This window comes from Myxine glutinosa, chromosome 1 (assembly GCF_964187855.1).
Source record: "Myxine glutinosa chromosome 1, kmMyxGlut1.1, whole genome shotgun sequence".
Taxonomy (NCBI): Eukaryota; Metazoa; Chordata; class Myxini; order Myxiniformes; family Myxinidae; genus Myxine; species Myxine glutinosa.
In genome coordinates this window covers 188,201,586-188,216,995 of record NC_136261.1, presented here as the reverse complement: position 1 = coordinate 188,216,995, position 15,410 = coordinate 188,201,586, and the positions used below count along the sequence as shown (strand labels likewise).

The 15,410-nt window shown below is 43.4% G+C and overlaps 1 long non-coding RNA gene across 8 annotated transcripts in view; it reads right to left on the bottom strand.

The window, feature by feature from the left end:
• Positions 1-15,410, bottom strand: part of LOC137432171 (uncharacterized) — a 110,679-nt gene that overhangs the window by 12,119 nt on the left and 83,150 nt on the right. For 7 of the 8 annotated variants that reach the window (XR_010985448.2, XR_013624034.1, XR_010985449.2 and 4 more), the window contains one exon: positions 14,098-14,131. This is a non-coding gene — a long non-coding RNA (uncharacterized LOC137432171). Of the gene's footprint in view, positions 1-10,945; positions 11,073-14,097; positions 14,132-15,410 lie in introns of all 8 variants that reach the window. The other variant, XR_013624035.1, reaches the window with a different exon arrangement.

The following is a 15,410-nucleotide window of genomic DNA, read 5'->3' as shown; positions in this document are numbered from 1 at the left end:
CCACAATTGGTCAAATCCGATATTTGCTCCTTCATTAATGGCTAATTAATAAATTTATGGCTAATTAATAAATGGCTAATTAATTAATTAATTAATAAAGATATTAAATTTTCTACCATAAAACCTAAAATGTATGGCGTTACATTGAAGATGTCAGGCCCAGTTAAAGTAATGCGACTCCCCATCGTCATCGCCCATCCAATTTCCCACAACGATGACGTCATATTTGAATGCCCTTTTTCGAGGACAATAGATGCATCACGGCATCGCGGAAGCATATCAGATGCCTTGCGGGTGGTTTAATCTCACCAGGGAATTGAAAAAGGAGCGTCACTCAGTGAGCTTGCTTCCAGATTAGTTTTTCTGCCAACACGCCATCCGAAAGTAAGCATAATTGTTGTCTTTATTAGCAACAACAGTATCCTGACACCTTCCATCCTGTCTTTGTACCATTGTGTAGTAAATACAAGTTATGCTATTAATCTCATATTGGTGTCCACAACTGAGCAGATTGGCCGCTCAAAGAAATGCACCCATAACAATCATCCGATTTTGTAGCCACCGGTTTTGTTTTCGCCAAATCAATCACGATATGCTGCTTTTCCTTTTTTGTGTGCAAGATCGAGGCTCGTGTAAGAGCGAACATTAATCACAAAAAGACAAACTGACACATAAAACACAAGATAAAGGGAGCGGGAGACAATATTGGGAGAGAGAGAGGGAAGCACACAAGTACAACAGTAGAGAACAGGGACATCGGGAGATCTGTGGCAGGGAGAGGGCTTGGGGGAGAGGAGGCATGGGAAGGGGGGGGGGGGGGGAAGTGGGAGAGGTATAAAACATATGGACACTGCTAAGACTTCCAGGACAGAAGTCAGAATTTCAAAAAAGTGGATCTGGGGTGAATTAACGGGGCTAGAAAAGATCAAGGTTTTGGATGGGGGAAGACAAGAGATGGTGGTGAACAACTGTTTTAAAGACCTGGAGGGAGGAGTGGGATTGAAGAGAGTGAGGGAGTTCGTTCCAGAGGTGTGAGAAAAGAGGAAATGAAGGAGTGAAGGTGAGCAGAGTCTTGATTTTGGCAGTTTAACCATAAGAGGGTTGCTGGCCGATCTTGTGCGACCTGTCGGAAAATTTGGGGGACAGAGCACAGACAGAGCTGGGAGAGCAAGGCCGGAGAGGAGTCGGTAGAAGACAGTTTTGTGGGACTTTGTCCAATAGGACAGCACAGAGGTAGTATACTTCCATGTATGTAAGCTGTCTTATATGGGTTTGAATCCCCACCTGAATATAACCTCTCGGACTGGTGCTTCGCAGGCAGGGCGTTGCATCCTAAAGAGTCCCGTCTACTGGCATTAGCTAGTGGACATTAAAGATCCCACAATATCTTTCGCAAAGAGTTGTTAGTAGGTGAGTTATCAGCGGCAACCTGGACAAATTATGAATACGGAAATTTCAAAATGAAGTAATCCACTGCAGATTGATCAGTGGGCATGCACAGAAACCCCAGGAGACGGCGGTGTTTGGGGAAACATAAAGTATATTGCGTGTGCGAGATAAGGATTGTTACCTAAAATGGTCTACAAAGCTTCTAAAATAAGCCAAAAATACTTGTACCTGTAAGAATGTTTGTGTGCCTCTGCACAACGAAAGAGTTGTAGAACTTTCTGAACCCACTCAAAAAGCTAGTAGCTTGCAGCTTTCCGTACTGCAAACTGATGAGGACATCAACTGGGGCAAGGCCTGTGGACGGCACGTTCTAACCGATCATCCCTGTCAGTGAGGAAAGGTCATATCTGCGGCTCATCATTGCACAGGGTAAGTGTAAAATTATGATATTTATTATTAATTGTTATTTATAATTATTAATTATAATTGATTTTTAATTAATCATTTTAATTTTAATTAATTATAAGTATTAATTATAATTATTATCTTACTATAATTCACCAAATGTCCGTCTGTTCGTCCGTTCCCAGGTACAGCAAAAACGGCTGAACCGATCGCAACGAAATTTTTGGTGGGTAATCCTGGGACACCTTGAGTAAAATGGCTATATTGTTTTTCCAATTTTTTTCCAATTTTTCCAATTTTCCAGTTTTTCCAAACACGATGGAATAATGTTTACCGATAAAAACACTGATGTGGCTTTTATTGAAATTCTACAAATACTGTTTAGATTTTGATGATTTCCGTGTGATATGATTTAACGGATGTTTATATAAATCGTTTAAAATAACAAAAATCCTTCAATTTCTGATATTTTTCCTTTTCATTTGGGCCTCCCAATTGAAGCCGCACCCGTGGGGCGGGTACCGTTGCTAGTATTATTAAATAATATATTATAATAATCAACATAATCTCCATTGCGTTCACAGAGCCACAAGATAAATTAATACTAGATTTTTGTATCTAGGTCAAAGGTATGTGTGTGTGTGTGTGTGTGTGTGTGTGTGTGTGTGTGTGTGTGTGTGTGTGTGTGTGTGTGTGTGTGTGTGTGTGTGTGTGTGTGTGTGTGTGTGTGTGTGTGTGTGTGGTATCCCCATTTCCGCCGTGTTCAATTGTATTAATAGGAGGTGGTAGGAACTCAACACCTCTCATCCACGGATATTTCTCTCATTCCTATATCTCTGTGAATCTGTTTTGGATTCAGGAATACAACAATTATGGTTAGCCATTTTGAAATTGCCACTCTTTCCTCTAAATCCTGATAAATCATGTTAAAAAGACGATTTTAATGACAGATTTCTCGCTAACATCTGCAGGTTGAAGGTGCCCGGGGAGCATAACCGAGTCAGTTTAAACACATACTGGAACACCGTTCATGTCATGAGCAAAAGGTGAACGTCCCGTATTCCTACAACCTTCAGTTGAACGTCAGACCTGGCGAGCCATTTCGTGAGACTTTTCCCAGTAAAAGACCAAAAACTATTCCTGGCTAATCCCACAAGAAGGTGGGAATAATGTGGGGCCTTTAAAGTCCTCAAAGCCCACCAGGTTTCCAACGACACCATACTGTCCATACACCTGGCAGGATGTCTGTCCTGTCAGAGTCCGGTGTTGTTGGTTACCTCAAAGTAGTCAATTGACACACTCTTCTCATGTAAAATTGGTAAATATATCACATAAAGGTCACATAATTGATACGTTTATACTGTATAACAGTTTTACACTGAGGTTTATCATCGCAATGATATTACTTACCAACATGTCTGCCAAGGAATCTGCAAAAAGGTCAATGAAAGAAGATACAGATGAATGAATCATGGAAAAGGAATATTGTTATGTCTGGTGGGTAGTGATATGTAGAGCAGATAGAGCTGCGTAGGTAACATGCTTCGAGGTGTCGCGGTAAGGAAAACTACCCTGTCATAAGTTCATGTGTAGGCGTTTGTCGGGTTAAGATGTATACTTGTGAATCTACCAGGAGGTTCGAGTGATAAGTAGTGTAGGGATTAAGGAGTAGCGCCCCTGTGTGTCCTCACCTGGTTAGCCAAACTTTTGTCCCTTTTGGCACTGCACACCACATAGACATTCTGACGGATCCTTAGTGCAACACTAAATAATGCCCTCCCCCCTGACATGACTTAGGAAGAAACCAGGCCAGGACACCGCGGATAATGGCCGCCGCCACCTACACCTCCGGAGAGGCCTATCCACCTCGACTAGTACATGCTATGACCACGGAGTAGGGGCCGGGAGTGGGAGTGATGCAGTGGGCGTGCCCCTGGGCGAGCCGGCGAGTCGGTGGAGGAGACTGATTGGTTGGCAGCGCGCCAGTGCTGACGTCATGGGCCGGCAGGGATTAACGAGGGTGGAACGCCATTTTTCAGGCAGTTGGACTTTTCGTGCACAGAGTTGTGTCCTGGTGTGAGTAGCAGTTGGGAAAGCAGTTGGAGTCCCGGTGCGAGTGGAGTTGGATCCCGAGTTGGAGTTGAGTGCGCAGAGTTGAGTGCGCAGAGTTGAGTTGCGCAGAGTTGAGTTGCGCAGAGTTGAGTTGCGCAGAGTTGAGTTCGTTTGAGGAGTTGGTTGGAAAGAGTGAGTTGCGCAGAGTTGAGTTGCGCAGAGTTGAGTTGCGCAGAGTTGAGTTGCGCAGAGTTGAGTTGGATCCCGAGTGAGTCTGAGGGCAGTTCGTTTGAGAGTTGAGTTGTGAGTTGGATCCTGAGTTGTGAGTTGGATCATGAGTTGTGAGTTTGATGCTGAGTTGTGAGTTGGATCCCGAGTTGAGGGAGGAGTGACATTCCTAGAGTCGAGTTGAGAGAGGCCTGGCCCTGGTTGAGTTCAGAGTTGGCTTGCTGGTTGAGTTGGCTTGATAGTTGGCTTGTGAGTCCGAGCTTGGGTGGAGTTCGCTTGCTTCGTGCAGCCCTGCGTTGGACCTTTGGAGCACGGACCTTATGGAGATCGACCTCGTGTGGAGCCGCTGGCCTGCGTCGGACGCGTGGCGCTTGGAGCGAGGCCTTGTGGCGCTTGGAGCGAGGGACCTCGTGGCGTGCAGCGGAGATTGGACTGACAAGACGACAAAGACGAGATAAAGCTGCATCCGTGAATACACTTTACATACCGGACGTGTTATTTTGATATTCATATCCCCTCGTATTGTATTTGATATCTGGTGTGCGGGATCCCGATTTAGGAATTAGATTTACCGGCGCGTGCTTTTCCTGTCCCTGCCTTTACTTAATAAACCCTTGTATTATTTTCCTTTCCCATTCAAACCTGTGCCCGCTCGAGTTGATTGCCCCTTACAGGACCAGAGCTACGCCGGCGCACTGCAGTTAAGTGCTTTTGCCGCAGCCTCCATTTTCCTTCTCCCTCCCGCGTGGCCATAGTAAAATCCGTGTTTGGGTAGTCGCCTCCAATAAACCGTTTAGGCCATCCACAACTCTGATGTTAACCGGAGTTGCGCGACAATATTAATGAAGAATTTGTTGCATAATGTAAAAGAAAAAAGAATAAACTGATGAATGAATATTTCATTTGTAGTTTCATGAAGCACACTCATATCTTGTACTTAAGAAAGATTATCTCATTCCTGATGATTCATCAATTGAACTTGATATCACCTATTTTGTACTTTGGTAAAAACTGATGCAAATTAAAAGATGTCCAAATCAGTGGTTTGGAATTTGGGTGAAATCGTTTTTTTTTCTCTATTTTTTCTTTAACTAAAAACAACCACTCCCTATGGGAGCATAAGGGGGTGGAAGGTAGTCATGTGGATGTACATGTGTGCACCATTCTGCATAGTTGAGTTTTACTTCTATTAATTATAAATTTTAGTCCTGCACAATCCCCCAACCTCAAGTTCGCAATCCCACCCTCCTCTCCTCCACCCAAACCCAAGTCCTCAACCATCCCTCCGAACCCCAAGTCTTCAAACCCTCGAACTACTCAATGTCCTCAACCATCACCACCTCCCCCACCCAAGTCCTCCATCCCATCTCCCAATTCTCTGTCCCCTCTATGATCCCCACCACAACTCTCTGTCCTCCCCTGTCCCTTTCTTCTTCAAGGCCTCAACTACCCCTCCCCCCCCCCTCAAAACCCGAAGTCCTTAACCCCCCCTCCCACCCCAAATGGTCAACCTTGCCCCACCCCCGCCCCCCAACCCCAAGTTCTCAATCCCTAAGTAGGTCATTCGAGAAGAAGAAGAAATATCTTCACGTGTCAACCAATACTTTGGTGCCTTTTGCATCACTCTGAGTCCACTTCTCGCACACATACACACACGCACAATTATCTATTGAGGCTTCTCTTATTCTCACTATTCGCGAGCAAACTATTCCAGCTCGGTCTTAAAAACGAAGCAAAGTGGTGCGGACTTCATGCAAAACACACTCTAAATCCTGTGCCTCTTCACTTCTTTACATTTAAAGAGCCTTTAATTAGGTTAATTGGATACACCGATTGAGTTTTACTGATAGGACACGACAAGTGAGAAAGAGCTCGGCCCAAGACTGTTGTTGATATAAACATATGCAAATGTGACCAATGTACACTTCTCCTTTTGCTTCTGGGTCTATGGGATTGCCCTATGGAGATACAGTAATTTACTTGAAGCTATCACCTTCACTCTTTCATTTCTCTTTACTCCTGCCTCTGAAACAAACTCCCTCACTCTCTTCAATCCCACTCCTCCCTCCAGGTCTTTAAAACAGCTGTTCACCACCATCTCTTATCTTCCCCCATCCAAAACCTTGATCTTTTCTACTCCCGTTAATTCACCCCAGATCCACTTTTTTGAAATACCAACTTCTTTCCTGGAAGTCCGAGCAGTGTCCAAGTGTTTTATACCTCTCCCACCCCACACCCCTCTTCCCACGCCTCCTCCCCCTAAGCCCTCTCCCTCCCACAGTTCTCTCGATGTCCCTGCTCTCAAATGTTGTGCTTGTGTGCTTCCCTCTCTCTCCCCATCTTGTCTACCGCTCCTCTTATTATATGTTTTATGTGTCCGTTATTTTTTTTTTGTGATTAATGTCAGCTCTTACACGAGCCTCGATCTTGTATATATATATATATTTAAAAAATCTCTTATTTGGTTAAATCTGTCCATTGAGTGGTTCATCCATTCTGGAGTCCTAATGACTTATAGTACAGTATGCAATTAAACAGGGTTCAAAACAACACACAAAAGGAAAGGTTTATAAACAAGGAAACTACAAAGACATCAACTGCATTTACCAGATGTTAAAGGAGATTTTCAGAGCAAGCCTGAAGACTAGACTCTGCGGTGGCCCACCTTCGTGCAATGATATTAAACCAGAATCTGTCCGACAGGAAACAACTGCAGGTTTGATGAAAGAAGGAGAACCACCTTTAGAGGCCATTTTTCCCCGCAGAGCAGGGGTTGGCCTTTTTCGGGAACCGTGGTCCCTTTTTTGAAGCAATGTTTTATGGCCGGATGTCCTTCCTGCCACCAACCCTGTTGGTCGCCTCTTGCGACACGCAGGGAATTACCAGTGAACTGGTCCTCAATTTGCCGACCTTGGAAGGATGACAAAGTGAGTCAACCCACCTGGCGTTAATTCAGCAATCGACCGGGATTCGAACCCAGGATCTTAGGATCCCAAGCCGGCACCCTAACTGCAAAGCCAACACCAGGCTTGCAGGTTTGATGAAAATTACATGGAAATTCAGGAGCTTCTTCAAAAGAAACACTCCTGTCACAATATATTGCTTGCATGCCCTTAATACCAGGCTTCAAAAAAGCTGCATATGAGGAAGCTCGCAGCACTCTGTAAACCAACGTCTGCGTTGTCCAAAACAACTGGTGAACAGCACTCACTGAGAGAACACAAATATGTGCAGTTACGAGAGATATGAGATCCTTTTATGAAGCTTTGAGATCTGTGTTTTGGCCTTCCTCCTAGGTGCAGGCACCCCTGATATCTTCGGAAGGCAGGACACTGCCCACAGATAGTGTCCACCTTGCACAGATGATCAGAACACTTTGAGAGGCTGCAGAAGCGGTTGGTGCAGGAGACGTCCGTCGCAAAACTTTCCCATAGGGAAGTGAAATTTGATCTGGATGAACATAACAACCTATGAAAAGGTCAAGACTGCTACAGCACAATTAAATTCCCATAATACCTCCCGGAATAGACTGGATCCCAGCTGATGTCTATAAGCAGGGAAGAGATGTACTTCTTGATAGGCTTATGGATCTGTTTATAGCATGCTGGAAGAAGGTGACAGCACCTCAGGACCTATTTACTGGAGTGATTGTCAACCTCGATAAGAATAAAGGAGAGAAGCCTGACTGTTAAAATGATAGAGGTATCACCTTACTCTTCATCGCTGGCAAAGTCTTGGTCAGTGCTTCCAAACAGACTTGCCTGGACAAACACTGAAGAAAGCCTCCCTGAAAGTCATTGTGGATTCAGACACAATAGGGGAACTACAGACATGATCTTTGTGCTGCGACAGATCCACAAGTGTAGAGAGCATAATATGGACCTGTACATTACATTTGTGGATCTCACAAAGGCCTTCGATAATCAGCTGGGATGGACTCTGGAGGATGTCGAGACACCAGGGTTTCTCACAATTCTCCGGCAACACAATTCTCCTTCACTCTTTCATTCCCCTTTTCTCCCTCCTCTGGAACAAACTCTCTCACTCCCTTCAATCCCACTCCTCCCTCCAGGTCTTTAAAACAGCTGTTCACCACCATCTCTTATCTTCCCCCATCCAAAACCTTGATCTTTTCTACCCCCGCTAATTCACCTCAGATCCACTTTTTTGAAATTCCAACTTCTTTCCTGGAAGTCCTTGCAGTGTCCATATGTTTTATACCTCTCCCACCTCCCCCCAAGCCCTCTCCCTCCCACAGTTCTCTCGATGTCCCTGCTCACAAATGTTGTGTTTGTGTCCTTCCCCCTCTCTCCCCATCTTGTCTACCGCTCCCCTTATTTTGTGTTTTATGTGTCGGTTTGACTTTTTGTGTGATTAATGTTAGCTCTTTCATGAGCCTCGATCTTGTATACCAGAAAAAGAAAAAAAAATGCATGGAGGTCAGAAAGGTCAGGTCAAGCAGAATAGAGTCCTCTCGAAAAGCTACCCCATCTCCAGTGGTGTTAAGTAAAGGTGTGTCCTGGAACCGACCCTTTTATCTATTTTTATTACAGTTTGATTCTTCATGAGGCAAAGGTCGGCTTGACAGAGGGCATATATATTTGGTTTTGAACAGGTGGTAGTCTCTTCAACCTGCAGCGACTACTGGCGCATACTAAAACTGCAGAATTTTTTTTTTTCTTGGAGCTTCTCTTCGCTGACGATGGCACCCTTCTTGCACACATGGAGAGGGTGATGCTGTTTCTTACCCTCGCCAGAGGAGAGGGTATTGCATTTGAGTCTGTCTGTTTGTCTGTTTGTTTGATTGTCCGCACAGAATAAATATGATTTTCTCTGCAACCCTTGGTCCGATTGACAGGAAATTTTCACCATAGGCGCAACTCAACCTGTATAATTTTTAGTGATAATTATGACGTCATAGGTCACGTGGTTCTGCCGCCATCTTGGAAAATTCAAAAAACTCTGCACCTCTGTATCTCGGAAAGTGCTGAATAGAAAGAATTGAGACATGGCTCATTGTAAAGAACTCTCCATGCGGCATAAAATATGTTAATGATGATGTCATACGTGCCTCCATTATGACGTCATAATTCGACAAGTACAAAACTTCATCCGATCAAGATGAAATTTCTTGAGCATAATCTATGGATAAATTGGTGAAGTTAAAAAATAATGATAACGTCATCGCTCACGTGCTTCGGCCGCCATATTTGTTTTAACACAAAAACCTTAAAAACCACTGAAAATACATCCTGGCGTGGGTTTACAATCTCTGATTGCTCTTTTTCTTGTTGTAAACTGTTTCTCTAAGGCAGCAATGGGTTTTGGCCTTTCTATTACGTACAAGTGCTGTACCAAGCATGCCCGCGAGGAAATTACAATGCACCCCAGATCAGTATTGGCAGCAGCACCTCAATGCAGTGGAGCAGTGTACTCATCTAGATATCATTATTTCAAATGATACCACCGTCAACAATGACAAACAGATCAACTGGCTAAGGCCAACCGTTCTCTTGACTGCCTCGTCTGCTGAGACCATTCACTATACATCTCTACCGAAATGCCAGTATACAGAGCGATTGTCATCTCCACCCTCTTATATGGGTCAGAATCATGGGTTATGTATAGGAAGCAAATCTGGATGCTAGAATGCTTCCATAAGTGCCATCTTTGATCAATCATGAAAACCAAATGGCAGGATTACATCACAAACAATGAAATGCTTGAATGAATGAATGATCATTTTAAGGCCATTTTTCCCCGCTGGGGCGGGGGTTAGCCTTGCGGGCCGCATGACAATCATGGTTCCCTGTTTGAGGCAATGTTTTTATGACCGGATGTCCTTCCTGACACCAACCCTTAGTCGCCTCTTTCGATGTGCAGGTATGCGGTGTACCTATTCTAAATCGGGGTAAACACCAGGATCATTAATCCCAGCAAGCTGGTACTCAATTTGCCGACGTCGGAAGGATGACAGGCTGAGTCAACCCCCCTGTTGTTAATTCAGCGATCGACCGGGATTCAAACCCAGGATCCTAGGATCACAAGCCGGCACCCTCACCACTAAGCCAACACCAGACGGAGCAAATCTGCTAAGCAGCGAATGAATTGTCTTCCAATGCCAATAATGCTGAACAGGACATGTGGCACGCAGAGGAAGGACTCCAGAATGAAAAAGCAGTTCTCTATGATGAACTATGCTCTGGGAAGTGAGACTGAGGTGCACCTTATAAATGCTTCAAAGACCAACTGAAAAGATAGCTCTCTCTGGCTGGCATTGACCAACGGTTGTGAGAGCAGGAGGCTGCCATCAGAAACAGCTGGCAATGCTACAAGGGAAGCAATGTACAAGTTTGAAATAAATAGATGCAATGCTGCTGAAGAAAGATGGAGTCATCAGAAGGAGTCTGCTTATACTAAAGCCCATCCAAGTCAGATTGGCCCAACATTTCTGGAGCCTGCAGATTAGGAATTTGGCCTATTTAGTCACCTACGCTCACGCCAAGTACAACAGAGACAAGTTGTTCCATGATATTCACCTGCTAAGAACCTGCCATCATTATCATAAACATACAGGGTTAGTTACAAAGATGTACTGTAACGGTACCTGATTTGAAAATTTGATTTTTAAAAATTTAGCTGGCATAAATGTCAAATATAGTGAATTACGTAAGGTAAGCATTCAAATTGTTTGTAGCAAATCTGTTTTGACATTTCCATTATTTTCTTTTTGTAGGTAACCCATAGCACAACTAACAACAGAGGGAATGTTCATTGAATGGGAATGGGAATCTTCAGCTTCGCAGCTGAAATCAATGATAGGAGTGCAGCGTGTGTTCAGAAGACAATTCCCGAGACGAAATGCACCAACCTAGAATACTATATGTCGTATATTTTCAAAGTGGAGAGGGACGGACTCTGTGAAGAACAATAATGCAGACACTCTGGACATCCAAGGAATATTCAAACTCCAGAGCTCGAAGTGATTGCCCGTCACCCTAGAAAATCAACAAGGCCCATTTCACATGAAATTGGAGTGTCTCAAAGCAGAGTCATTAGAGCGTTAAATTCTGCTCTGAAGGCTTTCCCTTACAAAATTCAATTGATACAGGAGTTAACCTCACGACGAGTGCCAAACTTGTGAATTTTATGCGCAATTCAGTAAGATTTATCGATCAAGCAGGAATCAACATAGATGACAGTTTTCAGTGACTTATGTAATGTTTACTTGAATGGTATGGTAAACAAACAGAACTGTCAGTTTTGGGGCATTGAGAAACCAGCCCACTTTGTTGAGTTGCCTACACATCTCGTTACCTGCGCTCGGGAAGCGAAAAGCGAGGTTAAGCATTCAGTTGCGCACGTTGCCGTGTCTGCATTTAAAAAATGCATTTTCTCTGCAAGTCTTGGTCCGATTGACATGAAATTTTCACCATAGGAGGGCCTCCTCCTGTAGAATATTTTAATGATTACTATGACGTCATAAGTCACGTGGTACAGGCGCCATCTTGGAAAAAGTTCGCACCTCTATATCTCCGAAACCACTCCATGGAAAAAATTGAGACCTGGCTCATTGTCAACTACTCCCCATTGGGAATAAGATATGTTAATGAGGATGTCATTGGTGCCTTCGTTATGACGTCATAATTCGACAAATACAACAATTATCCATCAAATCATTATTAATTTTTTATCAGCAGCTGTTGGTCTGATGGACACAAAATTTTCACCATAGGAGCGCATCCTCCTTTAGAATATTTTCATGATAATCAAGACGTCATAGGTCATGTGGAACAGGCGCCATCTTGGAAAAACCGAAAAATGTTGCACCTCTATATCTCCAAAACCGCTGCATGGAAAAAATTGAAACATGGCCGATTGCAAAGAACTCCATATGGGGAATAGGTGTTGTTAACGATGACGTCATTGGTGCAATAATTATGACGTCATAATTAGACAGGGTCAACGCTTAGTCTGATCAGTTTGAAATGTATTGAGCATGATCTATGCAACAATTATATTAGAGAATATAAATTTATGATGTTATCGCTCACGTGGTCTGGCAGCCATATTAGATCAAAGAAAAAATAATGTTCAAAAACAGAAGAGTTGGTTCGCAACAAGTTGACTGCGCAGGGTAAGTATTCTATGAATACCATCTAGTTTGTCTATGCAGTGGATCAAAAATCACTTTCCTGACAGAATAATTTCCGACCAATCTGGATTTCCTTGGCCTTCAAGATCTCCTGATCTATCACATTAGATTTTTTTTCCCATGGGGATTTTTTAAGGAAAATATTTTCACGGAGAACTCAATGAACATTCCTGAACTCAAATATGCTGTAACGAGTGTTATTTCCAGAGTCCCACGTGTAACAGTTCAGTCCTTAGTCAGAAACTATTCCAATAAATAAATCTGTAAGTGTGCAGAATTTAGAGGAGGACATTTCGAATATTTGTTGTAGTCAAAATTTTATGTAACATATAAATAATGTGGTCTTGCATTAAAAAATAACAGATTTAACTGGAATGGCACTCGGTAGAGAGCATACCTCCACCAAGCTAAAGCTGAACCAAAATCGAATCGGCTTGTCCTTGTCGCTGAACCAACTCAACCATCAAGTTTTGTAATAATCCGTCCACAACGTCTTGAAATACAAAAAACAACAACAGGCATTTTAAGGCCATTTCCCCTGCTATCGCGGGGTTAGCCTTGCGGGCCCCATTCAAAACGTTGTGTATTGACTTAGACAAAACCTGCTCGACAGGTTTGGTGTGTTACAAAGACGAATTGACAACGTATTGGTGGATATCCGGATACAATAAAAAATTTTAATTGATTCTTCACAATTTAGAGATAGTGTGGGCAGCAGGGTAGCTGTTTTTCAGCTACCTCAGGGAGTGATATCCCTGCCCTAGTGCCCTATGCGAGTCCCAGGCTCAGCTGGCTCCAGCTAACAGTACCTGTTGTGGGCCCTTGTCCAGGCTAACGGATCCCCACTGCTTTGTGGGGGAAGACTCTTTAGGCTAAGGCTATGAAAAGGACACTTAGATATCAAACCACACCTGTAGGTCAGCCTGGGCAACGCTACATCGTGGATAAATTTGCCCATGAAGGTCAGTGGTAGCACCAATTTAGGCATCACTGAGCAGCATCTGCACACAGCTGTGTCCACTTTGGACATCAAGGGCAGCCGCCATCATACCGACGACCTGGCCAGTCTGCCTAGCAATGGTATACAAAATGGAAACTGCCCAGCCTGGCAGGGGTATGCGCTCTACCAAGTTCCATTCTGGTATAACTTGTTAATAACTGTAAAGCACATACAGACAGATTACAGGGGGGATGATTTAGAGGAATAGTGTGGGAGGAATGGTGGGGTGTTGGGCACATGACCGAATGGTAGGATGACAATTCATTCTGTCTAGACATACCTCAACACATTGTGATCGTTGTGCACAAATACAGTACGACTTGTGCTGACCATTTAATAATTAATTAACTATGCCACATTACCTGTTTAACCTCTCCCGCATCACCACAACAATATATTAGTAAAGTTGGCAGGACAACCTAGAGGTATGCACACTCACCTCTAAGTTGCTAGCCTGGATTTTAATCCTGACTCAGCTATGAACTGTCTACCCAGTACTTCACAGGCAGGGTGATTCATCAATGTGTGTACAATCCTTTGGATAGACGTTAAACTGGAATCCTGTCTGCCGGCATTAGTTGGTGGATATTAAAGATCCCGCGGGGTCCTTTGCAAAGGGTAGGCGAGGTATTACCGGCACCATTGCCAAATTCCAAATTCTTTCCCTAACGACTGCTTTTTTCTTTCTTTCTTTCTTTCTTTCTTCCATACAGAGTCTAGGCTCGTGGAAGAGCTGGGACACAGAGCAGATCAGGACACAACATAGCAAAGGGAACAGCAGGAGGAAGGGGAAAAGGCAATGGCAAACCACCCAGCATATCTGGATTATCCATGGTCTCCATTAAAGATCAGCAGGAGACTTGCTTACCGGATATGGGATGGTCTTTGGCAGCACCAACGCTCTGTAACAGAGGATGGAACATCAGAATCAAAATATTAGGAAGTAAATATTATTTCTTTCTGTACACATACATTGAAAACAAGTTGATGTTTCTTGGACTATTTGTATCTTGTTCGACAAAGTTTCTGAATGTCCCATACATTGCATGCAAGTCTCCTGCTGGTAATTCCTGCATTTTAACCATTTTTTGTTTGTTTGTTTGTTATGTTGGAGGCTCCAGGCATGGACTATATAGTCCTTATCGGGGCCATGCCTTAAATAAAAGAGAAGGAAAGTGTATGATGAAAAGTGTATGATGTTTGTTTGCGAGAAAGAGATTGAATCTAGCCTGGAAGCGATAGTTTGAGTCGGACAGAAAGAAAGTTCAGCAATCCTGACATGGAGAGTGCAAGATGGTTCCGGGCACCACTTTAATGCTCATAAGTCAGAACGGTAGTACTGCCCTGGGCGGTTGCTGTCTACAACTTACCACCTAAAAATACATACAACCTACTTTGTCCAGTCGGTGATGCTTGAAAGGGAAAAAGAGCAAGTAAGCTTGTATAACTGTGTATTTTGAGTTGTTAGGGTCAAACTGCGTGACTATATGTACTTTCGTACCATGCATTCACCTTTGTCATATGTTTTGATTTTTTTAAACCTTCTTACACAAAAAAGGCGTTCTATTAATTGATAAACACTTGTCTAAGACTGAAGCTTTAAAATTCTCTTTTGATCACCGATTCCTAAGAATTGGTAGTGATAAAGAGTGATACCTTTATCATCATTTTATGAAACTAGGGGGTGCATTGGTCCATTGGACCAAATTTTCATTGGTCTTCACCGACTTGTAGCATACCTGTCCGCCAGACTCGGGGGACTTTTAGGTCCTTAGAGTCTTGGGTGCTCGGGCACTTTTGGGTTGTCAGAGACTTTTGGGTCATTTGGGTCTTTGGGATCTTCTGGGTCTTTTGGGTCCTTGGGGACATTTGGGTCATCTGGGTTTTGGGTCCTCAGGGATTTTTGGGTCTTTTGGGTCCTCGGGGACTTTTATATCTTCTGGGTCTTTTGCTCACCTCTAAGCTATCTAGCTTAGATTACACCGAGGGTCTTTTGGGTCCTTGGGACTTTTGGGTCTTCAGGGTATTTTGGGTCATCAGGGTCTTTTGAGGTCTTAAAGATCATAGGGTTCTTAAAGGGTCTTCAAAGGTCAAATGGGTCTCAGCAGTCTAAATAATTAAAAGATACATTTCAATAGTACATAATACGTAATTAATTATTTTATGTATGTAATTGATAAA